At 46.4% G+C, this 19,973-nt stretch overlaps 1 protein-coding gene across 1 annotated transcript in view; it reads right to left on the bottom strand.

Annotated features, from left to right (window-relative positions):
* The window catches only part of ZBTB43 (zinc finger and BTB domain containing 43), a 77,193-nt gene extending 71,708 nt beyond the window's left edge, over window positions 1-5,485 (bottom strand). Inside the window, exon 1 of the mRNA XM_078646106.1 lies at window positions 5,356-5,485. The gene's annotated coding sequence lies outside the window, so the exon portion shown is untranslated. The remainder of the gene's footprint in view (window positions 1-5,355) is intronic.
* Window positions 5,486-19,973: the final 14,488 nt, after the last annotated feature.

The following is a 19,973-nucleotide window of genomic DNA, read 5'->3' as shown; positions in this document are numbered from 1 at the left end:
TAGTGTCCTTGTGATGTTTACTGTGTAAGCAAGGTCGGTGTACCCAAGAAACCATCACAAAATGTCACAAATGCAAATGTGTGTCAAACGTCGATGTGACAAGTGAAGGCAACTTTTGGAAAGCCCTGTGTTCTCAAAAAATGGCCATGTTTCCTTCTAGACCTAACCGGGACATATCACAGCATTGTGGCAAAATGGGAGGGATTTGAGAGAAGAGTTTAATGCAAAGGCGTCCCAGGATGTTCCTCTATCTGGCTAATTCTGACAAGGCATGCTACTGACAACTTGGTACTTTCAATGACAATATTTAGACACCCATGCTTCCATGAATCGAAGAGGAGTATGAACCATGGTGATACACTGATAACAGAAGTTGAATATCAAAATACCAAGAAACCTAAGCTAAGCTACAACCTAATCAAACATGTTACTGAACTCATAACCTAACTTAAACATAGGATAAGTACAATAAACCCTTAAAGTACTTGTTTGGTGTTTTTTGAAAAGCAGAGTATTTTTCAAGGGGCGAACGTAGATTGGTAAGCATTGAGATTTGAGCCAAGAGTGGCCTCCATAGTGAAAGGATTGAAGCAGTATCACCAATGGCATGAAAGATGAAAGAAGGGTGTTGGTGAGGTGTCTTTGTTTCAATCAAGGAGACAGTCAGTGTTGGTTGATTCTGTCTGGCTGAACGCAGCAGATCTAATAAGTATCAGTTTGGACTAATTTGAGCCAGGGGAATGGCAGAGACTGCACACTCTTGGTATGGCCTTTTCCGTCACTAGCATTACAGCCGGGGCAGAAAGAGCAGAGAGGAGCAATTGCTTCCAATGTGTTATGTTAGATTCTACTCAGAGTTTCTCAGTGCTGGGAAAATAATGGGCAAAGCCTTGCCTACACACAGACTGTAACTACAGCACAAAAAGGTCAAAGAGAGTTAAACAGGCTTCCTAAGTCGAGATAAATTGATGTATTTGCTTAAGGAAAAAGAGAATGGTCATTAAGAGTGTAGGTCTCAGAGTGGAAAAGGCTTTAGCACCAAAGTCTGGTTTTCAGAAGCATATTCAGGGATACAAAGGATCTTTGACAGATTTAGGTTTGTTTTAGTCAAGACAGGTTCCCAGTGGGATTTCAGAATTTCTAGCACTGGAGAGGTCTCTTGAGGATTCCACAAATATGAAACAAGTTGAGCAAGACCTCAACTTGTTTTCTTCTATTTAAAAGTGACCAAAACCTGGAGGAAGGGAGGTGAAGAAAAGACTGTCTGTCCTCGATAACAGGTATGGGTGTGTATCGTCACGCTGGTTACAATTTTGAATCAAATCAAGTGTTTGCACTCCTCCGCAGAGCGGCAACTTGGACTATGTGATGACAGCCGCGCCATTACACTTTGTTGTAATGCCTCTGAATACATTTGTTTTCATAGTCACAAGGTAAAGATGGCCTTTTTCCAAGTGGGCTCTAAAAACAAGCAGCATGGTTCAACATCCTGTGCAATGGGCCTTGCTTAAAGTTCCATGAAGCCATGCCTGTAGGTGCCTACAAAATGACACAGGTGATTTTTTTCGCCATTTACCGAGTTTGAGGATCAGTGATTAAAAGAAAAAAAAGTCGTGCAATATCTATTTTTATTTTTTATTTTTGATACCATGTGGTGGGAGCACCTCAGAGGGTGAGGGTGGAGGAGGAAAGTATCCCAAAGGATGAGGGAGGGGGAAACAACACTCCAAGCAAGGGTGATGGGTGATGGGTGATGGGAAGCATCAAAATGGTTCTCCCAGAATTGTAATTGCTGTGTGGCTGTTACATTTTGTATATAATAGGTGCTGAAGAGCTTTTTAACCCTTTTATGTCCTTATATGTTTAATTAACTCTGAAATAAAATACTTGTATTTTTTAAGTTTCTAGCCTTTGATGGTGGTGGTATTATGCTCTGGTGATATGAGTATGTGTATGATTGTATGTGTTTTGGTGAATTAGGCTGCCCAAAGGGGATTTCTTTTTGACTGGGGACTACGTGGTGTCCTACTCCTTTGCTGGTAAAGGGGCACCTCTCATTCTTTTTGAGATATGAGGGCCATTCGCAACTCCCTGAAATTTGCTGCCAATTACGAATTGGTGGTCCACAGGGGACAGAAGAACTTTTTTTCCTGTATTCCCAAACGAAAACCTTACAATATAAAGTAAAAAAAACACAACAGCTTAAAGGGACAGGTGCTTCCTTTTTCCAAAAAGTTTTTGATTTAAAGGACATCTGAGAAAGAGGGGAGGAAATGTACAGTGGTTCCTTGGACGATAGCCTACTCCCTTGATGTCACCCAACAATTCATAAAAGGGGAAACCTTCCCACAGAGACAGTTTTCCCTTTGAGAACCAGAAACCACCCAGTCTAAGGTCTTGGTGTTTAATCAGTGGTTTGTGACCGCAGTTGAACCTACAGATGTATGTAAGTGCAGCTTAAAACCAGCAGTGAATTATGCCTGCAGCTGCCCTCCGAATTGTGACTCGAAATGAGTGGCATAAACCATTTTCTAACTTGCAAAAGGGCTTTTCTACATCACAAAACACTCTTTTGCAGCTGCAAATGCTGTGATTTTGTTAAACACATTGATTGCAACCCTGAAATAGTTTTGTACAGTACACCCCTGGTCATGTCACTGGAGCGCAGTATTGCCTGTGGCCATGGGACACCAATGTTAAACAACACACTGACCACGGATTGCCAAAAAAACGTGATAAAAGGCTTTATAGGGGTAAACACAGTCAGAGACACAGATAGGTACAGCAAACTACATACCCCTTGTCTGACCATGCAGGTAGCCAGAAATAGGTCTACAGCTCAAAACACAAAGGAATTCACACCAGAGTTAACGCAAATGCCCCCATGGCACAGACCACACACAAATGCACAGCTTTGACTTCAATAGACTGTACTCAAACCTCTGGCCACCAAGAAACCCAGAATTCATATCAAAGGTACCCAACAGCTCAGGCTACGCGGATTCTCATAGTTTGGGCTATATGGTTGCCCAGACCACACAGGTGACCCAGCCTCACAGGTACCCGCTCCAATTACCACAGCACGGGTCTGAGAGGCTCTGAAATCACAGGTTAGATTCACAAGCACTGGGATTTTTATATAAAGCAGGTGATCCCAACACCAAAATTGATGGTTCACCATGAGACAAGATATCCTGGCAAACTTACAGTCACTGCTTCACTGGCACTCGAATTTCATCCATGTGCACGGTTAGCCCATAATTCATACCTGGTACATACTCTGGACTCTCCCAGCAATGAGCTTCACCTGGCCCTGGGTACTATCTGCTCACTTACCCCGCCACTCTTTTTTTGTGTCTCCCTGACACCTTTATCCCTGGGGCTTGCTAGTTCAGCATCTCTAAAACTACCCAGCCCTCCCCGTGGAGACCCTGGTGACGCTTCCTGCCACCCACATGCGTGCACCTGCCACCATCACGGAGCTGTTCCTAGCACCAGCACACAGCTCCTCTCTAGCGCCTTCACCAGCCGTTCACTGGTGTTTCAAAAACTCCTGCTCTGCTTTGGCACTATTCCCAGACTCTTCCCAGGACTCTTAGTGGCTCTTCCCTGGAACAATCAACGTGCACTCACAAGCACTTCTTCATGGCTCTCCCCTATCACAATACTCTGCACTGGCACCTTCATCCGACTCTCCCTTGGCATCACCAAACATTCCCAAGAACCAGGTCATGGGTTTTGCACTGGCATCATCACCTGGCATTCCCTCATCGTTATTGTTGGTTCTACCCTAGCACTACTGTGATACACTCCCAGGCACCAGTGCGCGGCTCTCCACTGTCACAGGGCACCATCCTCGCCCAAACACCAGTGCCTGACTCGGCACTGGGACCTTTACACTCCATGGATCTCCCCTGACACTATTACCATGCACGACTGTCTGGCTCTCTCACCTTTGCTCTCTCCTGACACCATCACCATCCAAGACCGCTCTACTCTACAACGTCACCCCCCTCTGCAGTGATCCAATGCTCTGACTTTCCGGTCAATTGACATTGACTCTACCCTGGTGCCACCAGTGTGCACACCCAGACACCACTACCTGTCACCATCATCTCGCTTTTCACAACAAAATCACCCACCTGTGCTGTCCCTTGGTACCCTCACTGTGCAGACCCAGGCAGGCATCACTAGCTACATCTCCTTATCACCATCATCATTACACTTTTCACCGTCCCCCACCTCGTCTCTGACGCCTCCACCTTGGTCTCCCGTGGGACCCTCACTATGCCCACCCAGGGACCACTGTCTGCCTCCCCCTGTCACCATCAGCATCCAACTGTTCACAGCACACTCACTCACCCCTAACTGCTACCACCATCCCCCTCTTAGCATAATCACCCCCCTCTGCACTCCCCTGGCGTCTCCACCTTGGTTTCCCCCCAGGGACCCTCACTGTGCACACCCAGGCACCACTACTACCTTTCTCTCCCTGTCACTATCATCCCACTCCGTACTGCCACCATCATCATCACCCCGCTCTTCGTGGCACAATCAACCTCCTGGCTTCCACATTTTCCTCCCCTGGGACCCTCACTGTGCACACCCAGGCACCACTATCTGCCTCTCCCTGTCACTACCATCACCATCCCACTCTTCACTGCACACACCCCTCACTGCCACCATCATCACCCTGCTCTTCGTGGCACAATCACCCCGCTGGCCTCCCCCTGGGACCCTCACTGTGCACACCCAGGCACCACTATCTGCCTCCCCAGTCACCATCACCATCCCACTCTTCACTGCACACACCCCTCACTGCCACCATCATCACCCTGCTCTTCGTGACACAATCACCCCGCTGGCCTCCCCCTGGGACCCTCACTGTGCACACCCAGGCACCACTATCTGCCTCCCCAGTCACCATCACCATCCCACTCTTCACTGCACACACCCCTCACTGCCACCATCATCACCCCGCTCTTCGTGGCACAATCACCCCGCTGGCCTCCCCCTGGGACCCTCACTGTGCACACCCAGGCACCACTATCTGCCTCCCCAGTCACCATCACCATCCCACTCTTCACAGCGCACACCCCTCACTGCCACCATCATCACCCCGCTCTTCGTGGCACAATCACCCGGGGTCCCAGGGGGGAGGGCAAGTGGAGGTGCCAGGGGAGGGAAAGTGGAGGTGCCCTCCCCTGGGACCCCGGTGCCCTCCTCCTGCTCACGTCTCCCCACTCGGAGTCTCCGCCCCCGGTGCCAGCAGCTCAGCCCCGGCTGGGTCCCCCCTGTCCTCGGTGCCCCCTCCCAGGGCCCCTGCTCCGCTCCCCGGGTCCCGGGCCTGCTCACCTGCGGCCTCGCGTGCTCCCCGTGCCCGCCGCGGCTGGGCGCCGACGCCGTCTGCTGCCCGCCGCTGCCAGCCCCGCTCCCGCTCCGCCCCGCCGCTGCCGGAAGCGACGGCTGCCCGGCTCCCGTGCCAGCTTCCGGGCCTGCGCGGCGGCGGCGGCGGCTCTCCGGCCCCCGCCCCCGAGGGAGGCGCAGAGCCCGGGCCTCAGGTGCGCGGGGCTGGGGGCCGCGGGGACGGGGGGGATCACCAGCATTGCACCAGGGCGAATCACCAATATGTCACCAGGGACAATCACCAATATGTCACCAGGGACTAGGGCGAACCACTAGTATTTCACCAGAGACTATAGTGAATCACTAGCATTTCACTAGGACGAATCACCAATATGTCACCAGCGACTGGTGCGAATCACTAGTATTTCACCAGAGACTATAGTGAATCACTAGCATTTCACCAGCGACTGGGGCGAATCAGTAGCATTTCACAAGGAACTAGGGGAGTCACTAGTATTTCACTAGGAATTAGGGGGAATCACTAACATTTCACCGGCGACTGGGGTGAATCACTACCATTTCACAAGGAACTAGGGGAGGTACTAGCTTTTCACTAGGAATTAGGGTGAATCACTAACATTTCACCAGCGACTGGGGTGAATCACTACCATTTCACAAGGAACTAGGGGAGTCACTAGCATTTCACTAGGAATTAGGGTGAATCATTAACATTTCACCAGCGACTGGGGCGAATCAGTAGCATTTCAACAGAGACTATGGTGAATCACTAACATTTCACCAGGGACTGGGGTGAATCACTACCATTTCACAAGGAACTAGGGGAGTCACTAGAATTTCACTAGGAATTAGGGTAAATCACTAACATTTCACCAGCGACTAGGGCGAATCAGTAGCATTTCAACAGAGACTATGGTGAATCACTAGCATTTCTCCAGGGACTAGGGGTGTCACTAGCATTTCACTAGTGATTGGGGTGAATTTCACCAGGGACTAGGGAATCACTAGCATTTCACCAAGGACTGGGGTGAATCACTAGCAGTTCACCAGGGGCTGGGGCAAACAACTAGCATTTCACCACGGACTAGGATGAATCACTAGCATTTCATCAGGGACTAGGGGAAACAACAGGATTTAACCAGCGACTGTGGCGAATCAGTAGCATTTCAACAGAGACTATGGTGAATCACTATCATTTCACCAGGGACTAGGGCACTCACTAGCATTTCCCCAGGGACTGTGGCAAATCACTAGCATTTCATCAGGGCTCAGGGACTAGGATGAATTACTAACATTTCATCAGGGACTAGGGGAATCAATAGCATTTCACCAGGGACCATGGTGGTCAATCACTAGCATTTCATGCTAAACAGATACAACCTTTCATCGGTACTCCTGCCTCCAAAATGTAAATTTAGTAACATGTTTGTAATGTGAAATCTAGACGCGTTCAACCCCAGGCGCTACGCAAAAAAATCTTAAAACAATAATTTAAAAGAAAATCTCAGTACCCAAATCAAAGCTTGGGTCTATTTATATAACAGCCCCATTTGGTCCGAACTCTCAACGTTTGAGAGTTTTAATGAGTGGTGCCTAGATTTTTTAAAATCACACTCTGGGATATTGCACGAATTTAGAAGTAGGGCTATGGTTTTACGTACACCGAGGGGCACAGAATAATTGACTTAGCAGCACCGACCCACTCAGACAATGAGGCACTAAAGGGGCATTAAATACAACGTCATCTCTATTAATCAGATTGCTTTCTGATAAAGACTGTGTCAGGGGAGTCAGGCAGGCCCCCATGGAAGCCACGTGGTGCAGGGTGGGGCCCCAACCCTTCATGCCACCATCCTCATTCAGCCGAATGCCAATGCATTTGTGGGTAGTAACGAAAACTTCTAAGTGACCAAAAGGGTCACGACTGTTCACACTTAAAAGTGTGAGAGAAATCCCATGGTGTCTTCCATGTGACTGTGGCCTCAAAGACATCTTGCTCTTTCTCTTCTCGGCAGCTCCTGCGGCAGGGTTGGCACTGAGGCGGGTGCCTCCGTGTTATTACCACCCTGGCTTCTGGCAGTCGTGATGCTCTCATTGGCACAGAGGTCCATTGCTCCCACGGGTCATTGCCAGATGTCCATTGCAAGCCTGCCTCTGTCTCAGGGCTTGCAGAGGACAGAGATCCCTATTTGAACATTGAACCATGGTTTGCAACTTGTTCATGTCCTTTAAATCCAGCTATGAGTGTTTTTGTAACTGCTGTCACGTTCCACGAAGAGCTGCCAAATAAAATTCGACATCTTCCTCCGGGGTACCGGCCTCTGACCAGAACTTCATCTTCATCACTCATGTCCAGCTCCCTGGTTGTCCATATCTTTGTTTCTCTGTCTTCTGTACTGGCTCATCTCCCACATCAACTCTATTGCCAAGAACGCACGTTACCATTTGCGCCTTCTATGGGGGATCCGTCGGTTCTTCCCGGAGAAAGACTTAAAAACCTTGGTAAAATCGCTGGTTTTCTCAAGACAGGATTATTGCAATTCTCTTCTGACGGGGCTACCCAAATCCCACCTCCCCCCTTTCAAATCCATCCTCCATTCAGCAGCTCGCTTCATTTCAGGGTCTAAACGAAGCGACCACGTCACTCCTATCCAGTCCTCTCTTCGATGGCTTCTGATCGAGGCAAGATCTATTTACAAAACTGCCTGTATCACAAACAAAGCCTTGCACACATCCTCCCCTTGTTACCCGATGAATACATTGAAATTGTCCGGAGGCTCTCGACCCTCTCGCAATGCGGAAAAGCGTCTGCTTGAGCCCCCCCCCCCCCCCCCCCCCCCGTCTTCAAAAGGGAAAGATCGATGGCGCAATCCTTCTCAGGCAATGCGGTGAGAATCTGGAACTCACTTCCCCATTGCTCCGTGTCACCTCCTCTACCCGGATCTTCAAAGCTGACCTCAAATCTCTTCTCTTCCAAAGACACTTTCAGAACTAATACTTTCATTCTCAGACCCCTCTTGGAAGTTCGCTCTTCATTGTAAATTTGTATTTTTTTACTGTACATTCCTCACCCCTGAGTGCGGTGTTGGATTTTGTGTTTGTGTACCCTTCATTTTAAGTCTCCTGTTTATCTTTGTAATGTTCTATTATGTGCCACTTTTCTCTTGTAACGTAACCGGCTCTATGTACAGCGCTCTGACACCTTCGGGTAATGTCTGCGCTTTATTAAAAATGCATTAAATTAAATAAAATAAATGAAATAAAATCTTTGGATCCAAACTCAGAGGAACGCGAGGAGATGGCACTGGTGTGGTGTCCGTGTCCCATCCCGGATGGCGCGATCAATCACTGCAGAGGCCGGCGAGCACTAGGCGGCATTGGGTGGTGTACTTCTCTGAACGTTCAGAATATTGTGAATTGTCGATTCTACATTTTCACTGTGTTCTTCTTCTATTCGGAGTGTCTTATTCAATGTGCACATATAGCATCCACACTGGCCTGAGGCCATCTCAGCAGAGTGATATTGTCGACATCAAAGCATTAATGTCTTCAGGGATTCCTGAATCTCAGTTCCCTGGAACAGAGGGGCACCATCTGTTCTGAGGATGGTTGGCCACTGGTGTGCAGAGAGCACTTGCTCTCACCTGGGCTTTATATGTTCAACTGCTGTAGTTGAGGCTGTTTTTGCCACAGTATATTTCGAACAGGCATCCCATGAGCACTATCAACTGCTGTCATCAGGCACACATCCAACATCTGCCCTCACTCTGGACCATGGTATTATGCAACCACCTTCTGTGGAGAAGCGTGGCTCAATGGTTAGAGTGGCAGACCCGGATGCAGAGGTCTGGCCCGGGACCAGGGTTTAATTCCTGCCTCGGCGGCTCTTGGACACAATTTCCCCGGACCTGATAATTCTCGCCTCGGTGCCTATTCTAATCATGGGTCCCACTCTGCAACTCTGGGTGATAGCTTGCTTAATCTCCACAACGGCCCCAGCAGCGCTTAGATGCCTGGCTTCACCTTGGGGATGCCCAGGAGTGGACATTTCACAGGAAAGCCCGGAAGGGTTCCACAGCGGTGTAAATACAGCGCTACGAGACCCCAGGGTAGAAAGCGCTATATAAATACAAACACATTTACATTTACATTTATGCAACCACCTTCTGTTGTTATCACAGTGGGTTGGCTTGTTCCTGCCTCCGTCTCTTCACAGACTTGGCAGCATCTCATGGTCACATCCACTAATGCGTACTTCTGCGTGACCACACTTTTTGATGAAGACATGCTTTCGTTCTCTCGAGGTTCTCATGACCCTAATAGACCAACTATATCATCGTACCAGTACCACAGCAGTGGTCCGACTCCGAGAATCACCAGCTCGGTGCACACTCCACAGCGCAGTGTCTCAGCATCATTGTTACAAATACCAGATAGAAATGTCTTCCATGAGTTTGATTTTCTTACAGCCACTGCATTTTATTACAGCCACTGCCAACTGTAGACAGTCCTCCTCTGCTAACGATTGTGCAGGTTTTTTTGTCATGGTTTCCTTTGGGCACACACTTCTTGATACCTGGGATACACAATTGTTGGTGCCTACTGATTGCTCCTGATTGTGGGTACTATAGGCTTCTAGTTGGCATGAGGGATTGTCGGCTGGATTGTCAGAGCCTAGTCGGTATACAACTGAAAGGTTATAGTTTTGAGATTGAAGTTCCAACTCCTTGATCTCTTGACTGGGGATTAATGTTTTGATTTGTTCCACATTCCACCCATCATTTGTGTGTCTTTTACTTTCTCGCCCTAAGTATGCCGGGTATGCCCAGACGTGGGTCCCTTGCTCGCTGTGGATTCAAGCTAGCCTGGCTGATGAGGGGTGTTACCCCAAAACCAATCCCAGGATTCTTGTTTCCGGTCCAGGGAAGACCTGACTTGGCAGTTCGGCTGGTCTGTTCCCATGAGGCACAGGGTCAAGACTGATTTGCATATAGCTGGGTCTGAACTGCGATGGCGAATTGAGCTAAAGAACGACGATGGATTCAACCCAGATCTGTGACTGGGGATGAGTGTCTGAAAAGTTTCAGTGCTCCGTCCATCATCTCCTTGTGTTTGCTCTAAACTGTAGTGGCCTTGTGAGCAAAAGAAAGATGGATTTAACGTAGATCTCTTGACTGGGGGTGAATGTTTGGTTTGTTCCACATTCCGTCCATCATTTGTGTGTCTTTAACTTCTGAGTCTGGTCAGTGATTATTGAGAAATTTCACAGAACAGGAGGCCTGTGATCAGTAACTACCCTGAATTTGGGGCTAGATCGGTATAAGTGAATGTGAACTTTATGGCTGATGGCTCATTCTAGTTTTTTTCAGCATTCTTCAGTGCCCTACTTGCAAAATCTATAGGACCCCACTGGTCTGTTGAATGCCTGCATTGTGGTCTCTCTTACGATGGCCAGCCTGTTACTCTGGAATACACGTCATGTGTGTCAGAGCACTGCAAGGCCGTCTTTGTACTAGTGAGGTTACGAACGGGCTGTGTCAGTGTACACACATTTGTTATAAATCGTCACTAGTAGTGTACCTTTCCCAAATTACTTAATACACATTTTGGGGTCACAATGCTTGGCAGATGCCCTCAGCTTTCCTAAGGTACAAAAGGGGGTGGTGATGGACGGAGCATCTGAACCAATCAAACACTCACACCCAGTCAAAAGATCTGGGTTTGATCCATCACCGTTCTTTAGCCCACTCTGCCACTGTTCCCATGAGGCACAGGGTCAGACTGATTTGCATATAGCCATGTCTGAACTGGGGTGGCATAGTGGGTTAAAGAACGGTGATGGATCAAACCCAGATCTTTTGACTGGGTGTGAGTGTTTGATTGGTTCAGATGCTCCGTCCATCACCACCCCCTTTTGTACCTCAGCTTTCCTACGTCCATGCAAATTCCTTGGCTGGAAAAATCATATTGACAAAAGTTTTAACAGTCTTTGAAAAATTCACATTTCATTGTTGTGAAACGTCGAACCTGACTCGATTAGGTGTTGTACAATGTTTCTTAGCCAACAGTATGTTCTGCAACATTGTTGGCTTGTTGTCAAGGACTGAATATAAAGTCGGTCTTTCATGAACACACTTAAACGGCCCATTGAAAGAGTGACTCCTTCCAGGAGCCTCAGTTCTCGCCATGCATAAAATAATGTATGTGAAAAAGTAACAGGTGTCTCCTTTGTCAGGTCACACTTGGAGGGAAGGGACAAAGGGTGGATGTCTTCTTTGGTAATCTTGTGATGCTTAATTGGGAATTTAAATAGTGTTTTTGATAACACGAAGGCACCAAACTCTTCTTGAACACCAGGAGGGAGAAAAGAGTCAAGTAGAAGAAACAGATCCAAGGAAAGGAGTGCTACAATGAGAATCAACTAGTTGTAAAAAGGGAGTGTTGGAACCATAGGCAGAAAACTTAGAGTAAAAAAAAAGAAAAATCGTAAATGTGAAGGAAAAATTCAGGGACAAAAAAGATTAACTGGTGGGCCCTAAGTGGGAAGAAAAATCAGGGAACAAAGTGTGTTTTTCAGGCTCCGTTTTCATGGCCATGCACTTAGCATTGATTCTTCTGTCACCACTCTGGCACTTAATGTGAAACCTGGGCCGATAATCGTGAACATTACCTGCGCCATCTTGCCCGATGGTCCCTTTTTGCGCACACGTAGGCCGCAGCCATTTTGATCGACCGCGACCATTTTGTGTTCTGTTGTTAACCCCTGTTTCACCTGTACTTCCACAAGTATCTGTATAACCTTCTGACCGACTTGGTATGTGTGCTAAGGGTCATAATCTAGCGGACATGCCCACGTTTGATGTTAGCTTAAGAACGACATTCTATTGCCGCCGCAAACCTCTGCATTCCTTGTTCCTCCCCATGCCTATGCATGTAGCCAAAGATTGTAGATACCAAAAGGTCCCGCACTAACCTGGTTTATTGCACCCCAAAGAATTCACCTCCCGATGGACAATGGAACTTGTTTTCCTATCAACAGTGATAGAGCGCGCGGGTCACCCGACCAATAATTTCGCCACTTCCGGTCTTCGGGCCCATATATTTCAAATCACCATATACATTGATCGGATGACCTCACGGTCTAGTATCAATAATTGTGAGTTCCTTTCGTTATTCTTCAGAATACCCGACTTACCATCCACCGATGCGGGTACCTATGACCACAATGGATCAGGGAGCTAGCTGTAAAAGGAAAGGCAGCAAAATACAAACCCCACAAATAACATTCAAACTCTTTCCAAATGACCACGGACAACTGGAAGTTTTAAAGTCTTTATCTAAAGTTCGTTCTCAGAAATCATTAGATTTACAAGAATAAGACAATCAATAATCAAGATAATGAAAAGTACATAACTATACAGAAATAAAGTCAGGGTAACCATTGAAATTCTGATATGAGATGCAACGGGAATATGCTATGCAGATTTAGAAGAAAGTTTAAGAATGGACATTCATCTTAGGAAACAATCTTATGCACGTACTAGAGATTCTTTATTGGAAAAGTTTATACTATGGTAAATTCAAAGATCCTATATAACTATAGGAGAGTCTATGAAGAGAAACACGCTATGCATCAAGGCAAAAGTTCTTTAGACAGTTTAAGTAAGGAGGTTCTAGACCATATGAGAAAGTGACAAACTGCAATGCAGAATATAATTTCTAACAAGTAGGGTAACATAGGAACACGTTATGAAACCAAATGCAAATGACTTTATGATTCAATGGTTGCGGAAAAGCATGGAAAAGTAACATATGCAAAAGGTATGTCTTTATTAAAGCAAAAGACAGGAAATTTAGAAAGGTGCAAGATTCAGAGTTTTCAGAGGAATATTTACCTAGACTGGTGTGGAAACCAAACCCTGGCCACGGGTCAGTTAAGGACAGGAAACCCTCAAGGAAGGATACCCCTCAATGGACAGCAGGTGCAGAATGGACACCCAGGACAGGACAGGAAACCCTCAGATTAGGAATCAGGACAGGACCTCTCGGACAGGACCCTCAGGACAGGACCAGCACCCGCAGTTCGGAAGCAACGCCTGCGCTCCACCCTCTCTGCAGCTATCGATCAAGACCCCGATTGGGTCAGCGAACTCCCAGCAAAGTGCTCCGCCAGCACTTTAAGGTTTGGTAAAACCTTAGTCTATGGTCAAATTTCGGACAGAGTGCTCCGCAGCTCTCTGTATCTTCAGTCACCTATTGAGTGCGTTGGGTCAGTGACAGGTCAGCTAAACCAGACAAGTCGGACAATTTCCCTAGGTGAACCCAGGGTAGATATACTGTTTTGGGACGGTGTACCACCCCCCAATGTTGCAAAGTGTCAGAATCCCTCTTTTTGGATTGGTCCTAAGGTAGGATTTGGGTAACACACCAATCAGAACAGACTATTTGGAAGCCTAATTTGCATCTCTGGGTACCGCCTAGCAAGATTGGGGTTCCCATGGGAAGTCGCAGAGAATACAATGGAAAGAATACATTTCGATACAATAGAACATAATCATGATGCTTTTGCTGGGTGAAGGTGCACTTTCCCATGGTGGCTCTGGCATCAACCTTCTTTGGCCTGAGTTCAATGTCATGGCAGCCTCTAGTGATTCTGCGCAGAAATACCCTCCAAGATGGACTCCCCAGCCCCAGCACCCCTCCGAGTCGAGGATACATGAAAAGTAAGCGAAAACAAATTAAAACATAGAAGTGACGGTATGAAAAACACATCATTGGTTTTGTACTTTAAACTTATCATTATAAAAATATACTATGCAGTTTAAACATTAGCAACATATACACGAACACAAGAGCATTCACCACGTTATTCACGAAAGCTGTGTATTACGCATGCGCACCTTTTCCCACCAAACTTATGACTACGTCAGGTCACGTGAGTGTGACTGACGCATGCGCAGAAGCAATTTTTCAAGCGGCGGCCATGTTTAGGGACATGGATTAGTTGTATTAGAAAACACATATGCAAGCTTCATCTATTTCGTTCGTATATAGAAATAAAAGATTAGTAAGACGTACAAATTTTATTAATTGATTACACACGGGCGAGGTTCATGACTCGAGCAAGTCGCGATGCGAAGCTTGCTCTATCAATCCCCTCTTTGATGATATTTACTATCATCACAAAATATATGGAACCAGATGCCAACTTCTCACACTTTATACAACTCTATCTCTTCCAGCAAGCGATTCAGCTTCTCTTTTTCAATTTTGGTAGGGTGAGAATTTTTCACCTTTTTGTATATCTGATTATTCATTTCCTCTAATTCAAGCTCATCCACACTTCGTTTCACTCCTCTGGCATTCACTTGATGCTTTCTGGTGTGCTTACGGCATTTGCAACAGACAAATATGAAAAATAGGATAAGACCTATAATTCCAATTGGCATCAGTACCTTAAACAATAAGTTTTTACCTAAGCTAGCAAGCCAATGACCTACATTTGAGAGACCATCTACCAGTCTCTTCCAGGCACTGTCAACCTCGAGTGGTTTGAGTTCCTTTTCCAAATTAGTAATGTTTTTCACATATCTTTTGAGCTGCACACTTTTGTCCGGAATATAAGTGCAACAATGTTGCGCCTTCAACATCCGGCAGACTCCGCCCTCTTTTGCTAATAAGGTGTCAAGCGCAAGTCTGTTCTGCAAAACCATTGATCTAATCGCAACCATTTTGGTATTGACCAGCAGAAATCCATGAGCTGTGTCTGTAGACAACACATCCACTATAGTGGACAATTTGCAAATTCTGTGAGTGTTCAGAACCACTCCCACTCCAGGTATCAGTGCACTGAAAATACTACCCATTATTTCACTTACGCTTTCTCTTTTACTACGCACTAAGCCATTAGTATTTTCACTGCTTCCAGCAACTTCATTCACATGGTATATTTTCGGGAAGACAATGCCAAAATAGCAGCTTCCATACCAGTGATCCGGCAATTTGAAATAAGCCTTGTCTCCACATATATAATAAATTCCAGGAAACACAGGCTCTGACCCATTTTTGAAACCCCATCCTCCAATTACCTTGTAATTATGTTCACATTCACTGGAACCAATGAAAATGTTATTATAATAGCTAGTCTTCTCGCGGTGAAGACATAGCTTTCCCTTCCTTTCAAAATCCAGCAACAGAGCAGGTCCCGCCCCACCCTTTGAGGTGCCTCTCATGTCCTCAGCCCATTTTGGCGTTTTCTGTCCCTCATCATCTGCCTTTCTTTGTATTTTTATTCTCCTCTTCTCTGCCATGTTCAGGAACATCTTTTCCTGTTCACGCAAAGAACAGGTCAAGTTATCTCTGTGTGCGTCACCTATGTCTATATTACCTATAGTCAGAAAGTATTCGCCCATATAGCGAGTAACGTCACTTTTGGTATGTACAGGATTCAGGTTCCCACGTATAGGAAGTGCAGAAAAGATCACGTCATTGTTAGAGTAATAGTACTGTAACGGTCCTCTTTTGTAAAATAAGCTTGCTAAAATGCTACAGGATATTCCGTATGTCAGGGGCAGGTGATGGTATGTCACGCCTTCAGCCACAGAGGTAGGTAGCTTCATGCAGACATAGCAATCTTCAATTTCCATAGTCTCTACATAGTGTATTAACAAGTTTGCGAAAACATTTAAATGTGTCTTATTCTTAACTTCATGATAATGTAGTCCTCCCTCATCTGATGCTTCTAGGTCTCGTTTTGTTCGTTTGAGTGCTTTCTCATGTCTTGCTACACTCTGTGTTGTCAGTTCTTCACTGTCAGTATTTACAATCTCAGTAGGATCAATATTAGTATTTTTGCTCACCGCAAAAGGAATGAAAACTGTTAGTCCTATCCAAACTAATATCACTATAATTATACTACATACACATACCTTGCAGCATGTTTTGCAACAACTGCGACTAGGTCTACCACTCACGTTTGAATCAGACATTTTGGCTCAGAAGAAGTTTCTCGACCCCTCTTTGTGTCTCTGCACGAGTAGCTTACTTTTGTGCAATTTCACGGTGGCTCGTCTTCTTCTTCGGCAGAGTACTCAGCAACTTGTTCTCCGTCGCTTTCGTCAGTTATATCAAGATCTTCAAATTCTTCCAAAACGAGCGTCCATTCAGGAGACTTGTACTTTTTGTTTTGTCTTTTTATTCGATCGCTCCTTCTTTTGGAAGTGTCTTCTGGTTGCTCTGATATGCGAGAACTCCTCCTTTCCTCGGCACGTTTTTCTTCTACCGTTTTTATCCTTAGCCTCAATTTCTTTATGAATCCAGGCTCAAGGTGCTTTCTTTTCTTAAGTCTTTTAGTTGGCACTCGGATTTCGTTTTCTTTTATTGCTCTTTTATTTTCATTTGTTTGTGGCAATTCTGCTTCCTTTTCTTCCCTTCCTATCTGACTAGTTCCAGGGCTCGTATCTATTTCTTCTGCCTGGTTACTAAACTGGCCTTGTTCAGGAGAGTTTTGTGTTTGCTTTTCAAATGTCTCTGTTTCTGTGTCCTGAACACGTTCTTCTATCCCTATCTGATCCTGTTCGAGCACTTCGATCCCTTGATTTTCTTCCGCTCGAATCTCTTTACTAGGTCTAATCTGTTGTTTTTCGACTTCTGGAGTTTGGGGAGGTGTATCAATTATTTGCTCAGTCCCTGTCTGACCTTCTCCTTCCTCAGTTTTGATGTGAATCTCAATAGCCTGAGGTTCTTTGCCTGTGCCTTGCTTTTCCTCTCTATTCCACTCTCTACCTTCCCAAATTCGCTCTCTTGTTCTGATTGGGTCTTCTGTGAGGTCAATCAAGGGTATCCACTCCTCTGGCCATATGCTCGGCAGCTCGTCATCAGCTACTTCTGGACCAACATCTGGGAACCCTTCAGCAGGCTTGACTCTTGGTAGCTCGTCATCAACTACCCCATGACCAACGTCTGCGGACCCCTCAGCTTGACTGGTACTGGGCTGTACGTCGTCAGCTACTTCTGGTCTTGCTTCTGCAGGCCCCTCTGCTGGACGGTCTTCTTCTCCAGGCTCCTTGTCTGGTAGTACCTTCTGGGTGTGGCTGGCGTGGATCCAATGGGGTACACCTGAACACTTCACTGCTGTGGTTGTTACCAGGATTACTTGGCGCTTCTGTCCCCACCTTGGTGCCAGGCAGCTCGACCGAGTATGCTTCTTGATTTTGACCCAGTCCCCTGGAACCAGTTTGTGGAGAGGAGTCGTTGGATTGGCGACGGCGTCTTCTCCGATCTGGCGAGAGATATAACGCACTTGGTCACCTAATCTCTTGCAGTATTCAAGCACCAAATCATCAGTAATACTCAATAGTTTGCTTCCTGGTACCCACGCTTGTCTCATCACTCTTCCCATCAGGATTTCATGGGGGCTCAGGCCTGTTTTCCGGTCTGGAATACTTCGGAGTCCCATCAGAACCAGAGGCAGGGCCTTTACCCAGGTCATGCCAGATGCATCACACAATTTCGCTAGTCTTGTTTTGATAGTCCCGTTTATTTGTTCCACCACTCCAGAAGCCTCTGGATGATATGCACAGTGGAGTTTTTGCGAGATCCCAAAGGCCTTACAGAGTTGATCGATCACATCATTCTGAAAATGTCGGCCTCTATCTGATTCAATAGTGACTGGAACCCCGAATCTAGGTATTAGTTCTTTCAGTAAACACTTGGCTACTGTCAGTGCGTCACTTTGGGGAGTAGGGTAAGCTTCCACCCACTTCGAAAATAGGCAGACAATGACAAGGACATATCGCTTCCCCTCACAACGTGGCATGGTGATGAAATCAATCTGTATTCTCACAAAGGGACCCCCTGACCTCCCAATTCTCCCTAGTTCCACCATTGTTCTCTTGCCTGCATTGAACTGTTGACATGACAAGCACCTCTGGCAGAGGGACTCTGCTACTTTCCTGAACTTTTTGCTGTACCAAGTCTGTTGAAATACCAGAATCATGGCGTCCCTACCAATGTGTGATCCCTCATGTATCAGTCTAGCCATTGTGCCAAGCAAGTGTCTGGGTAACACAGGCATACCATTTGGGCCCAAGATGACACCATCCTCACGTCTTGGTCTACACCCTTCTTCCTTCCACTTCTCTCTCTCTTGCCAGGGTGTTGCCTGCTGCCATTCTCTCACTTCATCCCATGTAGGCACTTCTTCAAACACTCGAAGTTGGCAGCTGTTTCCGGCCCCCCCCGTTTCGAATTGATTATCAGTCGATCCGTGGCGCATAATTTTGCCACTCGATCAGCGAAATCATTTCCCAAAGATACAGAGTCAAGGCCCTTCTTATGAGCAACACACTTGACCACTGCCAGTTCCTTTGGTAATTGGATTGCCTCCAGAAGGTCTTGGACAACTTTTCCATTTCGAATAGGGGTACCTGATGAAGTCAGGAACTCCCTCTGTAGCCATAATTGGCCAAAGTCATGCACAACTCCATAACAGTACTGACTGTCAGTATACACTGTTAGGCGTTCATTTTTCCCCAATTTGCAAGCTTTTATCATGGCGATCAATTCGGCTATTTGTGCAGACTTTACTCCAAATAAATAACCTGCTTCTTCAATTTTTGTTAAGGAGACTACAGCATAGGCAGCATTCAGGCCTCCTTGTTCATTTCTTAGGCATGAACCATCCACAAACAATTCCATGTCATGTTTAGGCAAAGGTGTTTCTTTAATGTCTGGGCGTGGCTTTGTGCTAAATTCTGTTAAATCAATGCAGTTATGCTCATCTTCCTCCCCATCTTCCATATCCATTGAGTTGGGAAGCAGAGTGGCGGGGTTCAGAATGTTGCACCGGACAATTGTTATATTGGCAGCACCCACGAGAATCCTCTTGTATTTAGTCAGCCAACTAGGGGTGAGATACTGAGTTTTCGTTCTTGTTAGTAAAATCACCACTCCATGCGGAACATACACAGTTACGGGATGTCCCATGACAATGGATTCACTTTGCTCTAAACTGGTGCAAGTAGCAGCTACTGCTTTTAGACATCCTGGTAATCCAGCAGCCACTGGATCCAGGGTGGCGGAGAAATATGCCACAGGCCTCCTGGTCGTGCCATGTTCTTGGGTTAGGACTGACAATGCGCAATTATCGCGAGTGTCACAGAACAGGGCAAATTCCTTGGAATAGTCTGGCATTCCCAACGCAGGGGCTGTACACAGACAATCTCGCAATTTTGTGAAGGCTGTTAAGCTTTCATCATCCCATTCTACGATATCCGGTGTTCCTCTCTTGGTCATTTTTTATCAAAGGTCTGGCTAGGACTGCAAATCCCAGAATCCATTGCCTGCAGTATCCTATCACTCCAAGGAACATTCTGACTTCTTTCTGAGTACGGGGTAACTGCAGCTTTTGAATTATTCTCACTCTTTCTGACGTTACTTTCCTGATGCCTTTCTCTATCTGGTGCCCCAGATATTTCACTGATTTTGCACAGAACTGTAATTTTTCAGGGGCCACTTTATGTCCCTTTTCACTCAGGTGATTCAGTAGGGCAATGGTGTCAATCACACAATCTTTATGACTTTTGGACGCCACCAAGAGGTCGTCAATG

This window comes from Lissotriton helveticus, chromosome 5_1 (genome assembly GCF_964261635.1).
Source record: "Lissotriton helveticus chromosome 5_1, aLisHel1.1, whole genome shotgun sequence".
NCBI classification, from domain to species: domain Eukaryota; kingdom Metazoa; phylum Chordata; class Amphibia; order Caudata; family Salamandridae; genus Lissotriton; species Lissotriton helveticus.
This window is presented reverse-complemented; position numbering and strand designations above follow the sequence as displayed.